The 15051-nt window shown below is 41.8% G+C and overlaps 46 non-coding genes across 46 annotated transcripts; all 46 read right to left on the bottom strand.

The window, feature by feature from the left end:
* Positions 1–167: 167 nt before the first annotated feature.
* Positions 168–241, bottom strand: trnai-aau (transfer RNA isoleucine (anticodon AAU)). Its single transcript has one exon. It is a non-coding gene; the product is annotated as a tRNA-Ile (tRNA).
* Positions 242–485: 244 nt separating this feature from the next.
* Positions 486–559, bottom strand: trnai-aau (transfer RNA isoleucine (anticodon AAU)). Its single transcript has one exon. It is a non-coding gene; the product is annotated as a tRNA-Ile (tRNA).
* Positions 560–804: 245 nt separating this feature from the next.
* Positions 805–878, bottom strand: trnai-aau (transfer RNA isoleucine (anticodon AAU)). The gene has a single exon. It is a non-coding gene; the product is annotated as a tRNA-Ile (tRNA).
* Positions 879–1155: 277 nt separating this feature from the next.
* On the bottom strand, positions 1156–1229 carry trnai-aau (transfer RNA isoleucine (anticodon AAU)). The gene has a single exon. It is a non-coding gene; the product is annotated as a tRNA-Ile (tRNA).
* Positions 1230–1474: 245 nt separating this feature from the next.
* Positions 1475–1548, bottom strand: trnai-aau (transfer RNA isoleucine (anticodon AAU)). The gene has a single exon. It is a non-coding gene; the product is annotated as a tRNA-Ile (tRNA).
* Positions 1549–1793: 245 nt separating this feature from the next.
* Positions 1794–1867, bottom strand: trnai-aau (transfer RNA isoleucine (anticodon AAU)). The gene has a single exon. It is a non-coding gene; the product is annotated as a tRNA-Ile (tRNA).
* A 245-nt stretch (positions 1868–2112) lies between these two features.
* On the bottom strand, positions 2113–2186 carry trnai-aau (transfer RNA isoleucine (anticodon AAU)). Its single transcript has one exon. It is a non-coding gene; the product is annotated as a tRNA-Ile (tRNA).
* Positions 2187–2464: 278 nt separating this feature from the next.
* trnai-aau (transfer RNA isoleucine (anticodon AAU)) lies at positions 2465–2538 on the bottom strand. Its single transcript has one exon. It is a non-coding gene; the product is annotated as a tRNA-Ile (tRNA).
* A 245-nt stretch (positions 2539–2783) lies between these two features.
* On the bottom strand, positions 2784–2857 carry trnai-aau (transfer RNA isoleucine (anticodon AAU)). Its single transcript has one exon. It is a non-coding gene; the product is annotated as a tRNA-Ile (tRNA).
* Positions 2858–3102: 245 nt separating this feature from the next.
* On the bottom strand, positions 3103–3176 carry trnai-aau (transfer RNA isoleucine (anticodon AAU)). Its single transcript has one exon. It is a non-coding gene; the product is annotated as a tRNA-Ile (tRNA).
* Positions 3177–3421: 245 nt separating this feature from the next.
* trnai-aau (transfer RNA isoleucine (anticodon AAU)) lies at positions 3422–3495 on the bottom strand. Its single transcript has one exon. It is a non-coding gene; the product is annotated as a tRNA-Ile (tRNA).
* A 278-nt stretch (positions 3496–3773) lies between these two features.
* trnai-aau (transfer RNA isoleucine (anticodon AAU)) lies at positions 3774–3847 on the bottom strand. Its single transcript has one exon. It is a non-coding gene; the product is annotated as a tRNA-Ile (tRNA).
* Positions 3848–4092: 245 nt separating this feature from the next.
* Positions 4093–4166, bottom strand: trnai-aau (transfer RNA isoleucine (anticodon AAU)). The gene has a single exon. It is a non-coding gene; the product is annotated as a tRNA-Ile (tRNA).
* A 245-nt stretch (positions 4167–4411) lies between these two features.
* On the bottom strand, positions 4412–4485 carry trnai-aau (transfer RNA isoleucine (anticodon AAU)). The gene has a single exon. It is a non-coding gene; the product is annotated as a tRNA-Ile (tRNA).
* Positions 4486–4730: 245 nt separating this feature from the next.
* Positions 4731–4804, bottom strand: trnai-aau (transfer RNA isoleucine (anticodon AAU)). Its single transcript has one exon. It is a non-coding gene; the product is annotated as a tRNA-Ile (tRNA).
* A 278-nt stretch (positions 4805–5082) lies between these two features.
* On the bottom strand, positions 5083–5156 carry trnai-aau (transfer RNA isoleucine (anticodon AAU)). Its single transcript has one exon. It is a non-coding gene; the product is annotated as a tRNA-Ile (tRNA).
* Positions 5157–5401: 245 nt separating this feature from the next.
* Positions 5402–5475, bottom strand: trnai-aau (transfer RNA isoleucine (anticodon AAU)). The gene has a single exon. It is a non-coding gene; the product is annotated as a tRNA-Ile (tRNA).
* Positions 5476–5720: 245 nt separating this feature from the next.
* Positions 5721–5794, bottom strand: trnai-aau (transfer RNA isoleucine (anticodon AAU)). Its single transcript has one exon. It is a non-coding gene; the product is annotated as a tRNA-Ile (tRNA).
* A 245-nt stretch (positions 5795–6039) lies between these two features.
* On the bottom strand, positions 6040–6113 carry trnai-aau (transfer RNA isoleucine (anticodon AAU)). The gene has a single exon. It is a non-coding gene; the product is annotated as a tRNA-Ile (tRNA).
* Positions 6114–6357: 244 nt separating this feature from the next.
* On the bottom strand, positions 6358–6431 carry trnai-aau (transfer RNA isoleucine (anticodon AAU)). The gene has a single exon. It is a non-coding gene; the product is annotated as a tRNA-Ile (tRNA).
* A 245-nt stretch (positions 6432–6676) lies between these two features.
* trnai-aau (transfer RNA isoleucine (anticodon AAU)) lies at positions 6677–6750 on the bottom strand. Its single transcript has one exon. It is a non-coding gene; the product is annotated as a tRNA-Ile (tRNA).
* A 244-nt stretch (positions 6751–6994) lies between these two features.
* trnai-aau (transfer RNA isoleucine (anticodon AAU)) lies at positions 6995–7068 on the bottom strand. Its single transcript has one exon. It is a non-coding gene; the product is annotated as a tRNA-Ile (tRNA).
* A 278-nt stretch (positions 7069–7346) lies between these two features.
* trnai-aau (transfer RNA isoleucine (anticodon AAU)) lies at positions 7347–7420 on the bottom strand. The gene has a single exon. It is a non-coding gene; the product is annotated as a tRNA-Ile (tRNA).
* A 245-nt stretch (positions 7421–7665) lies between these two features.
* trnai-aau (transfer RNA isoleucine (anticodon AAU)) lies at positions 7666–7739 on the bottom strand. Its single transcript has one exon. It is a non-coding gene; the product is annotated as a tRNA-Ile (tRNA).
* Positions 7740–7984: 245 nt separating this feature from the next.
* Positions 7985–8058, bottom strand: trnai-aau (transfer RNA isoleucine (anticodon AAU)). Its single transcript has one exon. It is a non-coding gene; the product is annotated as a tRNA-Ile (tRNA).
* Positions 8059–8302: 244 nt separating this feature from the next.
* On the bottom strand, positions 8303–8376 carry trnai-aau (transfer RNA isoleucine (anticodon AAU)). Its single transcript has one exon. It is a non-coding gene; the product is annotated as a tRNA-Ile (tRNA).
* Positions 8377–8621: 245 nt separating this feature from the next.
* trnai-aau (transfer RNA isoleucine (anticodon AAU)) lies at positions 8622–8695 on the bottom strand. The gene has a single exon. It is a non-coding gene; the product is annotated as a tRNA-Ile (tRNA).
* A 268-nt stretch (positions 8696–8963) lies between these two features.
* trnai-aau (transfer RNA isoleucine (anticodon AAU)) lies at positions 8964–9037 on the bottom strand. Its single transcript has one exon. It is a non-coding gene; the product is annotated as a tRNA-Ile (tRNA).
* Positions 9038–9282: 245 nt separating this feature from the next.
* Positions 9283–9356, bottom strand: trnai-aau (transfer RNA isoleucine (anticodon AAU)). Its single transcript has one exon. It is a non-coding gene; the product is annotated as a tRNA-Ile (tRNA).
* Positions 9357–9601: 245 nt separating this feature from the next.
* Positions 9602–9675, bottom strand: trnai-aau (transfer RNA isoleucine (anticodon AAU)). The gene has a single exon. It is a non-coding gene; the product is annotated as a tRNA-Ile (tRNA).
* Positions 9676–9920: 245 nt separating this feature from the next.
* Positions 9921–9994, bottom strand: trnai-aau (transfer RNA isoleucine (anticodon AAU)). The gene has a single exon. It is a non-coding gene; the product is annotated as a tRNA-Ile (tRNA).
* Positions 9995–10239: 245 nt separating this feature from the next.
* trnai-aau (transfer RNA isoleucine (anticodon AAU)) lies at positions 10240–10313 on the bottom strand. Its single transcript has one exon. It is a non-coding gene; the product is annotated as a tRNA-Ile (tRNA).
* Positions 10314–10581: 268 nt separating this feature from the next.
* Positions 10582–10655, bottom strand: trnai-aau (transfer RNA isoleucine (anticodon AAU)). Its single transcript has one exon. It is a non-coding gene; the product is annotated as a tRNA-Ile (tRNA).
* A 245-nt stretch (positions 10656–10900) lies between these two features.
* On the bottom strand, positions 10901–10974 carry trnai-aau (transfer RNA isoleucine (anticodon AAU)). Its single transcript has one exon. It is a non-coding gene; the product is annotated as a tRNA-Ile (tRNA).
* A 245-nt stretch (positions 10975–11219) lies between these two features.
* trnai-aau (transfer RNA isoleucine (anticodon AAU)) lies at positions 11220–11293 on the bottom strand. The gene has a single exon. It is a non-coding gene; the product is annotated as a tRNA-Ile (tRNA).
* Positions 11294–11538: 245 nt separating this feature from the next.
* trnai-aau (transfer RNA isoleucine (anticodon AAU)) lies at positions 11539–11612 on the bottom strand. The gene has a single exon. It is a non-coding gene; the product is annotated as a tRNA-Ile (tRNA).
* A 245-nt stretch (positions 11613–11857) lies between these two features.
* trnai-aau (transfer RNA isoleucine (anticodon AAU)) lies at positions 11858–11931 on the bottom strand. The gene has a single exon. It is a non-coding gene; the product is annotated as a tRNA-Ile (tRNA).
* A 245-nt stretch (positions 11932–12176) lies between these two features.
* Positions 12177–12250, bottom strand: trnai-aau (transfer RNA isoleucine (anticodon AAU)). The gene has a single exon. It is a non-coding gene; the product is annotated as a tRNA-Ile (tRNA).
* Positions 12251–12495: 245 nt separating this feature from the next.
* trnai-aau (transfer RNA isoleucine (anticodon AAU)) lies at positions 12496–12569 on the bottom strand. Its single transcript has one exon. It is a non-coding gene; the product is annotated as a tRNA-Ile (tRNA).
* A 278-nt stretch (positions 12570–12847) lies between these two features.
* trnai-aau (transfer RNA isoleucine (anticodon AAU)) lies at positions 12848–12921 on the bottom strand. Its single transcript has one exon. It is a non-coding gene; the product is annotated as a tRNA-Ile (tRNA).
* Positions 12922–13166: 245 nt separating this feature from the next.
* On the bottom strand, positions 13167–13240 carry trnai-aau (transfer RNA isoleucine (anticodon AAU)). The gene has a single exon. It is a non-coding gene; the product is annotated as a tRNA-Ile (tRNA).
* Positions 13241–13485: 245 nt separating this feature from the next.
* trnai-aau (transfer RNA isoleucine (anticodon AAU)) lies at positions 13486–13559 on the bottom strand. The gene has a single exon. It is a non-coding gene; the product is annotated as a tRNA-Ile (tRNA).
* Positions 13560–13804: 245 nt separating this feature from the next.
* Positions 13805–13878, bottom strand: trnai-aau (transfer RNA isoleucine (anticodon AAU)). Its single transcript has one exon. It is a non-coding gene; the product is annotated as a tRNA-Ile (tRNA).
* Positions 13879–14123: 245 nt separating this feature from the next.
* trnai-aau (transfer RNA isoleucine (anticodon AAU)) lies at positions 14124–14197 on the bottom strand. Its single transcript has one exon. It is a non-coding gene; the product is annotated as a tRNA-Ile (tRNA).
* Positions 14198–14441: 244 nt separating this feature from the next.
* On the bottom strand, positions 14442–14515 carry trnai-aau (transfer RNA isoleucine (anticodon AAU)). The gene has a single exon. It is a non-coding gene; the product is annotated as a tRNA-Ile (tRNA).
* Positions 14516–14760: 245 nt separating this feature from the next.
* On the bottom strand, positions 14761–14834 carry trnai-aau (transfer RNA isoleucine (anticodon AAU)). The gene has a single exon. It is a non-coding gene; the product is annotated as a tRNA-Ile (tRNA).
* Between the last annotated feature and the right edge of the window lie 217 nt (positions 14835–15051).

The raw sequence follows: 15051 nt of genomic DNA, 5'->3' as shown, positions 1-15051 counted from the left end.
GATCGTGGAGTGATGAAAATTAACTTTCTATTTCACATTAAACCAAATAACACATCCCAACTGACTAAAGTACTACCTCATCCGACTCAGGAAAGGGCTGTCCGAGAACCAACTTGTCACAATTTCAATTGTGATAACACTCACAATCATCACATAATCTATGACATTGGCCAGTATGGGGATCGAACCCATGACCTTGGCGTTATTAGCACCACACTCTAAACAACTGAGCTAACAGGCCACAGGTTTTTGAAGTCTGGGGCAACCGAGGTCCCAAAAACTGCTGCTTCTTTCGGTTGAAAGAATCAAAAAACATTTGATCGTGGAGTGATGAAAATTAACTTTCTATTTCACATTAAACCAAATAACACATCCCAACTGACTAAAGTACTACCTCATCCGACTCAGGAAAGGGCTGTCCAAGAACCAACTTGTCTTAATTTCAATTGTGATAACACTCAGGATAATCACATAATCAATGACATTGGCCCGTATGGGGATCGAACCCATGACCTTGGCGTTATTAGCACCACACTCTAACCAACTGAGCTAACAGGCCACAGGTTTTTGAAGTCTGGGGCAATTGAGGGCCCAAAAACTGCTGCTTCTTTCGGTTGAGAGCTTGAGAGAACTTTTTATCTGTGGAGTGATGAAAATTAACTTTCTATTTCACATTAAACCAAATGAAACATGGCACCTGACTTAAGGACTACCTCATCCGACTCAGGAAAGGGCTGTCCAAGAACCAACTAGTCATAATTTCAATTGTGATAACACTCAGGATAATCACATAATCAATGACATTGTCACGTATGGGGATCAAACCCATGACCTTGGCGTTATTAGCACCACGCTCTAACCAACTGAGCTAACAGGCCACAGGTTTTTGAAGTCTGGGGCAATCGAGGTCCCAAAAACTGCTGTTTCTTTTGGTTGATAGCTTTCAAAAACTGCTGTTTCTTTCGGTTGAGAGCTTTAGAGAACTTTTATCTGTGGAGTGATGGAAATTAACTTTCTATTTCACATTAAACCAAATGAAACATGGCACCTGACTAAAGGACTACCTCATCCGACTCAGGAAAGGGCTGTCCAAGAACCAACTTGACTTAATTTCAATTGTGATATCACTCAGGATAATCACATAATCAATGACATTGGCCCGTATGGGGATCGAACCCATGCCCTTGGCTTTATTAGCACCACGCTCTAACCAACTGAGCTAACAGGCCACAGGTTTTTGTAGTCTGGGGCAACCGAGGTCCCAAAAACTGCTGTTTCTTTCGGTTGAGAGCTTGAGAGAACTTTTTATCAGTGGAGTGATGGAATTTAACTATCTATTTCACATTAAACCAAATGAAACATGGCACCTGACTAAAGGACAACCTAATCCGAATCAGGAAGTTGCTGTCCAAGAACCAATTTAACATAATTTCAATTATGATTACACTCACAATCATCACAAAATCTATGACATTGGCCCGTATGGGGATGAAACCCATGACCTTGGCGTTATTAGCACCACTCTCTAACCAACTGAGCTAACAGGCCACAGGTTTTTGTAGTCTGGGGCAAATGAGGGCCCAAAAACTGCTGTTTCTTTCGGTTGAGAGCTTTAGAGAACTTTTTATCTGTGGAGTGATGAAAAGTAACTTTCTATTTCACATTAAACCAAATGAAACATGGCAACTGACGAAAGGACGACCTCAGCCGACTCAGGAAAGGGCTGTCCAAGAATCAACTTGTCATAATTTCAATTGTGATAACACTTAGGATAATCACATAATCAATGACATTGGCCCGTATGGGGATCGAACCCATGGCCTTGGCGTTATTAGCACCACGCTCTAACCAACTGAGATAACAGGCCACAGGTTTTTGTAGTCTGGGGCAACCGAGGTCCCAAAAACTGCTGTTTCTTTCGGTTGAGAGCTTGAGAGAACTTTTTATCTGTGGAGTGATGAAATCTAACTTTCTATTTCAAATTAAACCAAATGAAACATGGCACCTGACTGAAGGACTACGTCATCCGACTCAGGAAAGGGCTGTCCAAGAACCAACTTGTCATAATTTCAATTGTGATAACACTCAGGATAATCACATAATCAATGACATTGGCCCATATGGGGATCGATGCCATGACCTTGGCGTTATTAGCACCACGCTCTAACCAACTGAGCTAACCGGCCACGAGTTACTGAAGTCTGGAGCAAATGAGGTCCCAAAAACTGCTGTTTCTTTCGGTTGAGAGCTTTCAAAAACTGCTGTTTCTTTCGGTTGAGAGCTTTAGAGAACTTTTTATCTGTGGAGTGATGGAAATTAACTTTCTATTTCACATTAAACCAAATGAAACATAGCACCTGACGAAAGGACGACCTCAGCCGACTCAGGAAAGGGCTGTCCAAGAACCAACTTGACTTAATTTCAATTGTGATATCACTCAGGATAATCACATAATCAATGACATTGGCCCGTATGGGGATCGAACCCATGACCTTGGCGTTATTAGCACCACGCTCTAACCAACTGAGCTAACAGGCCACAGGTTTTTGTAGTCTGGGGCAAATGAGGGCCCAAAAACTGCTGTTTCTTTCGGTTGAGAGCTTTAGAGAGCTTTTTATCTGTGGAGTGATGAAAAGTAACTTTCTATTTCACATTAAACCAAATGAAACATGGCAACTGACGAAAGGACTACCTAATCCGACTAAAGAAAGGGCTGTCCAAGAACCAACTTGTCATAATTTCAATTGTGATAACACTCAGGATAATCACATAATCAATGACATTGGCCCATATGGGGATCGATCCCATGACCTTGGCGTTATTAGCACCACGCTCTAACCAACTGAGCTAACAGGCCACAGGTTTTTGTAGTCTGGGGCAACCGAGGTCCCAAAAACTGCTGTTTCTTTCGGTTGACAGCTTTAGAGAACTTTTTATCTGTGGAGTGATGAAAATTAACTTTCTATTTCAAATTAAACCAAATGAAACATGGCACCTGACTAAAGGACTACCTCATCCGACACACGAAAGGGCTGTCCAAGAACCAATTTAACATAATTTCAATTATGATAACACTCACAATCATCACATAATCTATGACATTGGCCCGTATGGGGATCGAACCCATGACCTTGGCGTTATTAGCAGCACGCTCTAACCAACTGAGCTAACAGGCCACAGGCTTTTGAAGTCTGGGGCAACCGAGGTCCCAAAAACTGCTGCTTCTTTCGGTTGAAAGAATCAACAAACATTTGATCCGTGGAGTGATGAAAATTAACTTTCTATTTCAAATTAAACCAAATGACACATCCCAACTGACTAAAGTACTACCTCATCCGACTCAGGAAAGGGCTGTCCAAGAACCAACTTGTCTTAATTTCAATTGTGATAACACTCAGGATAATCACATAATCAATGACATTGGCCCGTATGGGGATCAAACCCATGACCTTGGCGTTATTAGCACCACGCTCTAACCAACTGAGCTAACAGGCCACAGGTTTTTGTAGTCTGGGGCAACTGAGGTCCCAAAAACTGCTGTTTCTTTCGGTTGACAGCTTTCAAAAACTGCTGTTTCTTTCGGTTGAGAGCTTTAGAGAACTTTTTATCTGTGGAGTGATGGAAATTAACTTTCTATTTCACATTAAACCAAATGAAACATGGCACCTGACTAAAGGACAACCTCATCCGAATCAGGAAGTTGCTGTCCAAGAACCAATTTAACATAATTTCAATTATGATTACACTCACAATCATCACAAAATCTATGACATTGGCCCGTATGGGGATCAAACCCATGACCTTGGCGTTATTAGCACCACACTCTAACCAACTGAGCTAACAGGCCATGAGTTACTTAAGTCTGGCGCAACCGAGGTCCCAAAAACTGCTGCTTCTTTAGGTTGAAAGAATCAAAGAACATTTGATCCGTGGAAAGATGAAAATTAACTTTCTATTTCAAATTAAACCAAATGAAACATGGCACCTGACTAAAGGACTACCTCATCCGACACACGAAAGGGCTGTCCAAGAACCAACTTGTCATAATTTCAATTGTGATAACACTCAGGATAATCACATAATCAATGACATTGGCCCGTATGGGGATCGAACCCATGACCTTGGCGTTATTAGCACCACGCTCTAACCAACTGAGCTAACAGGCCACAGGTTTTTGTAGTCTGGGGCAAATGAGGGCCCAAAAACTGCTGTTTCTTTCGGTTGAGAGCTTTAGAGAGCTTTTTATCTGTGGAGTGATGAAAAGTAACTTTCTATTTCACATTAAACCAAATGAAACATGGCAACTGACGAAAGGACTACCTAATCCGACTAAAGAAAGGGCTGTCCAAGAACCAACTTGTCATAATTTCAATTGTGATAACACTCAGGATAATCACATAATCAATGACATTGGCCCATATGGGGATCGATCCCATGACCTTGGCGTTATTAGCACCACGCTCTAACCAACTGAGCTAACAGGCCACAGGTTTTTGTAGTCTGGGGCAACCGAGGTCCCAAAAACTGCTGTTTCTTTCGGTTGACAGCTTTAGAGAACTTTTTATCTGTGGAGTGATGAAAATTAACTTTCTATTTCAAATTAAACCAAATGAAACATGGCACCTGACTAAAGGACTACCTCATCCGACACACGAAAGGGCTGTCCAAGAACCAACTTGTCTTAATTTCAATTGTGATAACACTCAGGATAATCACATAATCAATGACATTGGCCCGTATGGGGATCAAACCCATGACCTTGGCGTTATTAGCACCACGCTCTAACCAACTGAGCTAACAGGCCACAGGTTTTTGTAGTCTGGGGCAACTGAGGTCCCAAAAACTGCTGTTTCTTTCGGTTGACAGCTTTCAAAAACTGCTGTTTCTTTCGGTTGAGAGCTTTAGAGAACTTTTTATCTGTGGAGTGATGGAAATTAACTTTCTATTTCACATTAAACCAAATGAAACATGGCACCTGACTAAAGGACAACCTCATCCGAATCAGGAAGTTGCTGTCCAAGAACCAATTTAACATAATTTCAATTATGATTACACTCACAATCATCACAAAATCTATGACATTGGCCCGTATGGGGATCAAACCCATGACCTTGGCGTTATTAGCACCACACTCTAACCAACTGAGCTAACAGGCCATGAGTTACTTAAGTCTGGCGCAACCGAGGTCCCAAAAACTGCTGCTTCTTTAGGTTGAAAGAATCAAAGAACATTTGATCCGTGGAAAGATGAAAATTAACTTTCTATTTCAAATTAAACCAAATGAAACATGGCACCTGACTAAAGGACTACCTCATCCGACACACGAAAGGGCTGTCCAAGAACCAACTTGTCATAATTTCAATTGTGATAACACTCAGGATAATCACATAATCAATGACATTGGCCCGTATGGGGATCGAACCCATGACCTTGGCGTTATTAGCACCACGCTCTAACCAACTGAGCTAACAGGCCACAGGTTTTTGTAGTCTGGGGCAACCGAGGTCCCAAAAACTGCTGTTTCTTTCGGTTGACAGCTTTAGAGAACTTTTTATCTGTGGAGTGATGAAAATTAACTTTCTATTTTAAATTAAACCAAATGAAACATGGCACTTGACTAAAGGACTACCTCATCCGACACAGGAAAGGGCTGTCCAAGAACCAACTTGTCATAATTTCAATTGTGATAACACTCAGGATAATCACATAATCAATGACATTGGCCCGTATGGGGATCGAACCCATGACCTTGGCGTTATTAGCACCACACTCTAACCAACTGAGCTAACAGGCCATGAGTTACTGAAGTCTGGAGCAAATGAGGGCCCAAAAACTGCTGTTTCTTTCGGTTGACAGCTTTAGAGAACTTTTTATTTGTGGAGTGATGAAAATGAACTTTCTATTTCAAATTAAACCAAATGAAACATGGCACCTGACTAAAGAACTACCTCAACCGACTCAGGAAAGGGCTGTCCGAGAACCAACTTGTCATAATTTCAATTGTGATAACACTCACAATCATCACATAATCTATGACATTGGCCCGTATGGGGATCGAACCCATGACCTTGGCGTTATTAGCACCACGCTCTAACCAACTGAGCTAACAGGCCACAGGTTTTTGAAGTCTGGGGCAACCGAGGTCCCAAAAACTGCTGCTTCTTTCGGTTGAAAGAATCGAAAAACATTTGATCGTGGAGTGATGAAAATTAACTTTCTATTTCAAATTAAACCAAATGACACATCCCAACTGACTAAAGTACTACCTCATCCGACTCAGGAAAGGGCTGTCCAAGAACCAACTTGTCTTAATTTCAATTGTGATAACACTCAGGATAATCACATAATCAATGACATTGGCCCGTATGGGGATCGAACCCATGACCTTGGCGTTATTAGCACCACGCTCTAACCAACTGAGCTAACAGGCCACAGGTTTTTGTAGTCTGTGGCAACTGAGGTCCGAAAAACTGCTGTTTCTTTCGGTTGAGAGCTTTAGAGAACTTTTTATCTGTGGCGTGATGAAAATTAACTTTCTATTTCACATTAAACCAAATAACACATCCCAACTGACTAAAGTACTACCTCATCCGACTCAGGAAAGGGCTGTCCGAGAACCAACTTGTCACAATTTCAATTGTGATAACACTCACAATCATCACATAATCTATGACATTGGCCAGTGTGGGGATCGAACCCATGACCTTGGCGTTATTAGCACCACGCTCTAAACAACTGAGCTAACAGGCCACAGGTTTTTGAAGTCTGGGGCAACCGAGGTCCCAAAAACTGCTGCTTCTTTCGGTTGAAAGAATCAAAAAACATTTGATCATGGAGTGATGAAAATTAACTTTCTATTTCACATTAAACCAAATAACACATCCCAACTGACTAAAATACTACCTCATCCGACTCAGGAAAGGGCTGTCCAAGAACCAACTTGTCTTAATTTCAATTGTGATAACACTCAGGATAATCACATAATCAATGACATTGGCCCGTATGGGGATCGAACCCATGACCTTGGCGTTATTAGCACCACGCTCTAACCAACTGAGCTAACAGGCCACAGGTTTTTGTAGTCTGGGGCAACCGAGGTCCCAAAAACTGCTGTTTCTTTCGGTTGAGAGCTTTCAAAAACTGCTGTTTCTTTCGGTTGAGAGCTTTAGAGAACTTTTTATCTGTGGAGTGATGGAAATTAACTTTCTATTTCACATTAAACCAAATGAAACATGGCAACTGACGAAAGGACAACCTCAGCCGACTCAGGAAAGGGCTGTCCAAGAATCAACTTGTCATAATTTCAATTGTGATAACACTTAGGATAATCACATAATCAATGACATTGGCCCGTATGGGGATCGAACCCATGGCCTTGGCGTTATTAGCACCACGCTCTAACCAACTGAGATAACAGGCCACAGGTTTTTGTAGTCTGGGGCAACCGAGGTCCCAAAAACTGCTGTTTCTTTCGGTTGAGAGCTTGAGAGAACTTTTTATCTGTGGAGTGATGGAAATTAACTTTCTATTTCACATTAAACCAAATGAAACATGGCACCTGACTAAAGGACAACCTCATCCGAATCAGGAAGTTGCTGTCCAAGAACCAATTTAACATAATTTCAATTATGATTACACTCACAATCATCACAAAATCTATGACATTGGCCCGTATGGGGATCAAACCCATGACCTTGGCGTTATTAGCACCACACTCTAACCAACTGAGCTAACAGGCCATGAGTTACTGAAGTCTGGAGCAAATGAGGGCCCAAAAACTGCTGTTTCTTTCGGTTGACAGCTTTAGAGAACTTTTTATTTGTGGAGTGATGGAAATTAACTTTTTATTTCAAATTAAACCAAATGAAACATGGCACCTGACTAAAGGACTACCTCAACCGACTCAGGAAAGGGCTGTCCGAGAACCAACTTGTCACAATTTCAATTGTGATAACACTCACAATCATCACATAATCTATGACATTGGCCCGTATGGGGATCGAACCCATGACCTTGGCGTTATTAGCACCACGCTCTAACCAACTGAGCTAACAGGCCACAGGTTTTTGAAGTCTGGGGCAACCGAGGTCCCAAAAACTGCTGCTTCTTTCGGTTGAAAGAATCAAAAAACATTTGATCGTGGAGTGATGAAAATTAACTTTCTATTTCAAATTAAACCAAATGACACATCCCAACTGACTAAAGTACTACCTCATCCGACTCAGGAAAGGGCTGTCCAAGAACCAACTTGTCTTAATTTCAATTGTGATAACACTCAGGATAATCACATAATCAATGACATTGGCCCGTATGGGGATCGAACCCATGACCTTGGCGTTATTAGCACCACGCTCTAACCAACTGAGCTAACAGGCCACAGGTTTTTGTAGTCTGTGGCAACCGAGGTCCGAAAAACTGCTGTTTCTTTCGGTTGAGAGCTTTAGAGAACTTTTTATCTGTGGCGTGATGAAAATTAACTTTCTATTTCACATTAAACCAAATAACACATCCCAACTGACTAAAGTACTACCTCATCCGACTCAGGAAAGGGCTGTCCGAGAACCAACTTGTCTTAATTTCAAATGTGATAACACTCAGGATAATCACATAATCAATGACATTGGCCCGTATGGGGATCGAACCCATGACCTTGGCGTTATTAGCACCACGCTCTAACCAACTGAGCTAACAGGCCACAGGTTTTTGTAGTCTGGGGCAACCGAGGTCCCAAAAACTGCTGTTTCTTTCGGTTGAGAGCTTTCAAAAACTGCTGTTTCTTTCGGTTGAGAGCTTTAGAGAACTTTTTATCTGTGGAGTGATGGAAATTAACTTTCTATTTCACATTAAACATAGCACCTGACGAAAGGACGACCTCAGCCGACTCAGGAAAGGGCTGTCCAAGAACCAACATGACTTAATTTCAATTGTGATATCACTCAGGATAATCACATAATCAATGACACTGGCCCGTATGGGGATCGAACCCATGACCTTGGCTTTATTAGCACCACGCTCTAACCAACTGAGCTAACAGGCCACAGTTTTTTGTAGTCTGGGGCAAATGAGGGCCCAAAAACTGCTGTTTCTTTCGGTTGAGAGCTTTAGAGAACTTTTTATCTGTGGAGTGATGAAAAGTAACTTTCTATTTCACATTAAACCAAATGAAACATGGCAACTGACGAAAGGACTACCTAATCCTACTAAGGAAAGGGCTGTCCAAGAACCAACTTGTCATAATTTCAATTGTGATAAGAATCAGGATAATCACATAATCAATGACATTGGCCCATATGGGGATCGATCCCATGACCTTGGCGTTATTAGCACCACGCTCTAACCAACTGAGCTAACAGGCCACAGGTTTTTGTAGTCTGGGGCAACCGAGGTCCCAAAAACTGCTGTTTCTTTCGGTTGACAGCTTTAGAGAACTTTTTATCTGTGGAGTGATGAAAATTAACTTTCTATTTCAAATTAAACCAAATGAAACATGGCACCTGACTAAAGGACTACCTCATCCGACACACGAAAGGGCTGTCCAAGAACCAATTTAACATAATTTCAATTATGATAACACTCACAATCATCACATAATCTATGACATTGGCCCGTATGGGGATCGAATCCATGACCTTGGCGTTATTAGCACCACGCTCTAACCAACTGAGCTAACAGGCCACAGGCTTTTGAAGTCTGGGGCAACCGAGGTCCCAAAAACTGCTGCTTCTTTCGGTTGAAAGAATCAACAAACATTTGATCCGTGGAGTGATGAAAATTAACTTTCTATTTCAAATTAAACCAAATGACACATGGCACCTGACTGAAGGACTACCTCATCCGACTCAGGAAAGGGCTGTCCAAGAACCAACTTGTCTTAATTTCAATTGTGATAACACTCAGGATAATCACATAATCAATGATATTGGCCCGTATGGGGATCGAACCCATGACCTTGGCGTTATTAGCACCACGCTCTAACCAACTGAGCTAACAGGCCACAGTTTTTTGTAGTCTGGGGCAAATGAGGGCCCAAAAACTGCTGTTTCTTTCGGTTGAGAGCTTTAGAGAACTTTTTATCTGTGGAGTGATGAAAAGTAACTTTCTATTTCACATTAAACCAAATGAAACATGGCAACTGACGAAAGGACTACCTAATCCGACTAAGGAAAGGGCTGTCCAAGAACCAACTTGTCATAATTTCAATTGTGATAACACTCAGGATAATCACATAATCAATGACATTGGCCCGTATGGGGATCGAACCCATGACCTTGGCGTTATTAGCACCACGCTCTAACCAACTGAGCTAACAGGCCACAGGTTTTTGTAGTCTGGGGCAACCGAGGTCCCAAAAACTGCTGTTTCTTTCGGTTGAGAGCTTTCAAAAACTGCTGTTTCTTTCGGTTGAGAGCTTTAGAGAACTTTTTATCTGTGGAGTGATGGAAATTAACTTTCTATTTCACATTAAACATAGCACCTGACGAAAGGACGACCTCAGCCGACTCAGGAAAGGGCTGTCCAAGAACCAACTTGACTTAATTTCAATTGTGATATCACTCAGGATAATCACATAATCAATGACACTGGCCCGTATGGGGATCGAACCCATGACCTTGGCGTTATTAGCACCACGCTCTAACCAACTGAGCTAACAGGCCACAGTTTTTTGTAGTCTGGGGCAAATGAGGGCCCAAAAACTGCTGTTTCTTTCGGTTGAGAGCTTTAGAGAACTTTTTATCTGTGGAGTGATGAAAAGTAACTTTCTATTTCACATTAAACCAAATGAAACATGGCAACTGACGAAAGGACTACCTAATCCGACTAAGGAAAGGGCTGTCCAAGAACCAACTTGTCATAATTTCAATTGTGATAACACTCAGGATAATCACATAATCAATGACATTGGCCCATATGGGGATCGATCCCATGACCTTGGCGTTATTAGCACCACGCTCTAACCAACTGAGCTAACAGGCCACAGGTTTTTGTAGTCTGGGGCAACCGAGGTCCCAAAAACTGCTGTTTCTTTCGGTTGACAGCTTTAGAGAACTTTTTATCTGTGGAGTGATGAAAATTAACTTTCTATTTCAAATTAAACCAAATGAAACATGGCACCTGACTAAAGGACTACCTCATCCGACACACGAAAGGGCTGTCCAAGAACCAATTTAACATAATTTCAATTATGATAACACTCACAATCATCACATAATCTATGACATTGGCCCGTATGGGGATCGAATCCATGACCTTGGCGTTATTAGCACCACGCTCTAACCAACTGAGCTAACAGGCCACAGGCTTTTGAAGTCTGGGGCAACCGAGGTCCCAAAAACTGCTGCTTCTTTCGGTTGAAAGAATCAACAAACATTTGATCCGTGGAGTGATGAAAATTAACTTTCTATTTCAAATTAAACCAAATGACACATGGCACCTGACTGAAGGACTACCTCATCCGACTCAGGAAAGGGCTGTCCAAGAACCAACTTGTCTTAATTTCAATTGTGATAACACTCAGGATAATCACATAATCAATGATATTGGCCCGTATGGGGATCGAACCCATGACCTTGGCGTTATTAGCACCACGCTCTAACCAACCGAGCTAACAGGCCACAGTTTTTTGTAGTCTGGGGCAAATGAGGGCCCAAAAACTGCTGTTTCTTTCGGTTGAGAGCTTTAGAGAACTTTTTATCTGTGGAGTGATGAAAAGTAACTTTCTATTTCACATTAAACCAAATGAAACATGGCAACTGACGAAAGGACTACCTAATCCGACTAAGGAAAGGGCTGTCCAAGAACCAACTTGTCATAATTTCAATTGTGATAACACTCAGGATAATCACATAATCAATGACATTGGCCCATATGGGGATCGATCCCATGACCTTGGCGTTATTAGCACCACGCTCTAACCAACTGAGCTAACAGGCCACAGGTTTTTGTAGTCTGGGGCAACCGAGGTCCCAAAAACTGCTGTTTCTTTCGGTTGACAGCTTTAGAGAACTTTTTATCTGTGGAGTGATGAAAATTAACTTTCTATTTCAAATTAAACCAAATGAAACATGGCACCTGACTAAAGGACTACCTCATCCGACACACGAAAGGGCTGTCCAAGAACCAATTTAACATAATTTCAATTATGATAACACTCACAATCATCACATAATCTATGACATTGGCCCGTATGGGGATCGAATCCATGACCTTGGCGTTATTAGCACCACGCTCTAACCAACTGAGCTAACAGGCCACAGGCTTTTGAAGTCTGGGGCAACCGAGGTCCCAAAAACTGCTGCTTCTTTCGGTTGAAAGAATCAACAAACATTTGATCCGTGGAGTGATGAAAATTAACTTTCTATTTCAAATTAAACCAAATGACACATGGCACCTGACTGAAGGACTACCTCATCCGACTCAGGAAAGGGCTGTCCAAGAACCAACTTGTCTTAATTTCAATTGTGATAACACTCAGGATAATCACATACTCAATGACATTGGCCCGTATGGGGATCGAACCCATTACCTTGGCGTTATTAGCACCACGCTCTAACCAACTGAGCTAACAGGCCACAGGTTTTTGTAGTCTGGGGCAACTGAGGTCCCAAAAACTGCTGTTTCTTTCGGTTGACAGCTTTCAAAAACTGCTGTTTCTTTCGGTTGAGAGCTTTAGAGAACTTTTTATCTGTGGAGTGATGGAAATTAACTTTCTATTTCACATTAAACCAAATGAAACATGGCACCTGACTAAAGGACAACCTCATCCGAATCAGGAAGTTGCTGTCCAAGAACCAATTTAACATAATTTCAATTATGATTACACTCACAATCATCACAAAATCTATGACATTGGCCCGTATGGGGATCAAACCCATGACCTTGGCGTTATTAGCACCACACTCTAACCAACTGAGCTAACAGGCCATGAGTTACTTAAGTCTGGCGCAACCGAGGTCCCAAAAACTGCTGCTTCTTTAGGTTGAAAGAATCAAAGAACATTTGATCCGTGGAAAGATGAAAATTAACTTTCTATTTCAAATTAAACCAAATGAAACATGGCACCTGACTAAAGGACTACCTCATCCGACACACGAAAGGGCTGTCCAAGAACCAACTTGTCATAATTTCAATTGTGATAACACTCAGGATAATCACATAATCAATGACATTGGCCCGTATGGGGATCAAACCCATGACCTTGGCGTTATTAGCACCACGCTCTAACCAACTGAGCTAACAGGCCACAGGTTTTTGTAGTCTGGGGCAACCGAGGTCCCAAAAACTGCTGTTTCTTTCGGTTGACAGCTTTAGAGAACTTTTTATCTGTGGAGTGATGAAAATTAACTTTCTATTTCAAATTAAACCAAATGAAACATGGCACTTGACTAAAGGACTACCTCATCCGACACACGAAAGGGCTGTCCAAGAACCAATTTAACATAATTTCAATTATGATAACACTCACAATCATCACATAATCTATGACATTGGCCCGTATGGGGATCGAATCCATGACCTTGGCGTTATTAGCACCACGCTCTAACCAACTGAGCTAACAGGCCACAGGCTTTTGAAGTCTGGGGCAACCGAGGTCCCAAAAACTGCTGCTTCTTTCGGTTGAAAGAATCAACAAACATTTGATCCGTGGAGTGATGAAAATGAACTTTCTATTTCAAATTAAACCAAATGAAACATGGCACCTGACTAAAGAACTACCTCAACCGACTCAGGAAAGGGCTGTCCGAGAACCAACTTGTCATAATTTCAATTGTGATAACACTCACAATCATCACATAATCTATGACATTGGCCCGTATGGGGATCGAACCCATGACCTTGGCGTTATTAGCACCACGCTCTAACCAACTGAGCTAACAGGCCACAGGTTTTTGTAGTCTGTGGCAACCGAGGTCCGAAAAACTGCTGTTTCTTTCGGTTGAGAGCTTTAGAGAACTTTTTATCTGTGGCGTGATGAAAATTAACTTTCTATTTCACATTAAACCAAATAACACATCCCAACTGACTAAAGTACTACCTCATCCAACTCAGGAAAGGGCTGTCCGAGAACCAACTTGTCACAATTTCAATTGTGATAACACTCACAATCATCACATAATCTATGACATTGGCCAGTGTGGGGATCGAACCCATGACCTTGGCGTTATTAGCACCACGCTCTAAACAACTGAGCTAACAGGCCTCAGGTTTTTGAAGTCTGGGGCAACCGAGGTCCCAAAAACTGCTGCTTCTTTCGGTTGAAAGAATCAAAAAACATTTGATCATGGAGTGATGAAAATTAACTTTCTATTTCACATTAAACCAAATAACACATCCCAACTGACTAAAATACTACCTCATCCGACTCAGGAAAGGGCTGTCCAAGAACCAACTTGTCTTAATTTCAATTGTGATAACACTCAGGATAATCACATAATCAATGACATTGGCCCGTATGGGGATCGAACCCATGACCTTGGCGTTATTAGCACCACGCTCTAACCAACTGAGCTAACAGGCCACAGGTTTTTGTAGTCTGGGGCAAATGAGGGCCCAAAAACTGCTGTTTCTTTCGGTTGAGAGCTTTAGAGAACTTTTTATCTGTGGAGTGATGAAAAGTAACTTTCTATTTCACATTAAACCAAATGAAACATGGCAACTGACGAAAGGACGACCTCAGCCGACTCAGGAAAGGGCTGTCCAAGAATCAACTTGTCATAATTTCAATTGTGATAACACTTAGGATAATCACATAATCAATGACATTGGCCCATATGGGGATCGATCCCATGACCTTGGCGTTATTAGCACCACGCTCTAACCAACTGAGCTAACAGGCCACAGGTTTTTGAAGTCTGGGGCAACCGAGGTCCCAAAAACTGCTGCTTCTTTCGGTTGAAAGAATCAAAAAACATTTGATCGTGGAGTGATGAAAATTAACTTTCTATTTCAAATTAAACCAAATGACACATCCCAACTGACTAAAGTACTACCTCATCCGATTCAGGAAAGGGCTGTCCAAGAATCAACTTGTCTTAATTTCAATTGTGATAACAC

Source organism: Leptonotus elevatus, chromosome 7 (genome assembly GCF_054856555.1).
Source record: "Leptonotus elevatus isolate MCC_2025b chromosome 7, RoL_Lele_1.0, whole genome shotgun sequence".
NCBI classification, from domain to species: domain Eukaryota; kingdom Metazoa; phylum Chordata; class Actinopteri; order Syngnathiformes; family Syngnathidae; genus Leptonotus; species Leptonotus elevatus.
This window is presented reverse-complemented; position numbering and strand designations above follow the sequence as displayed.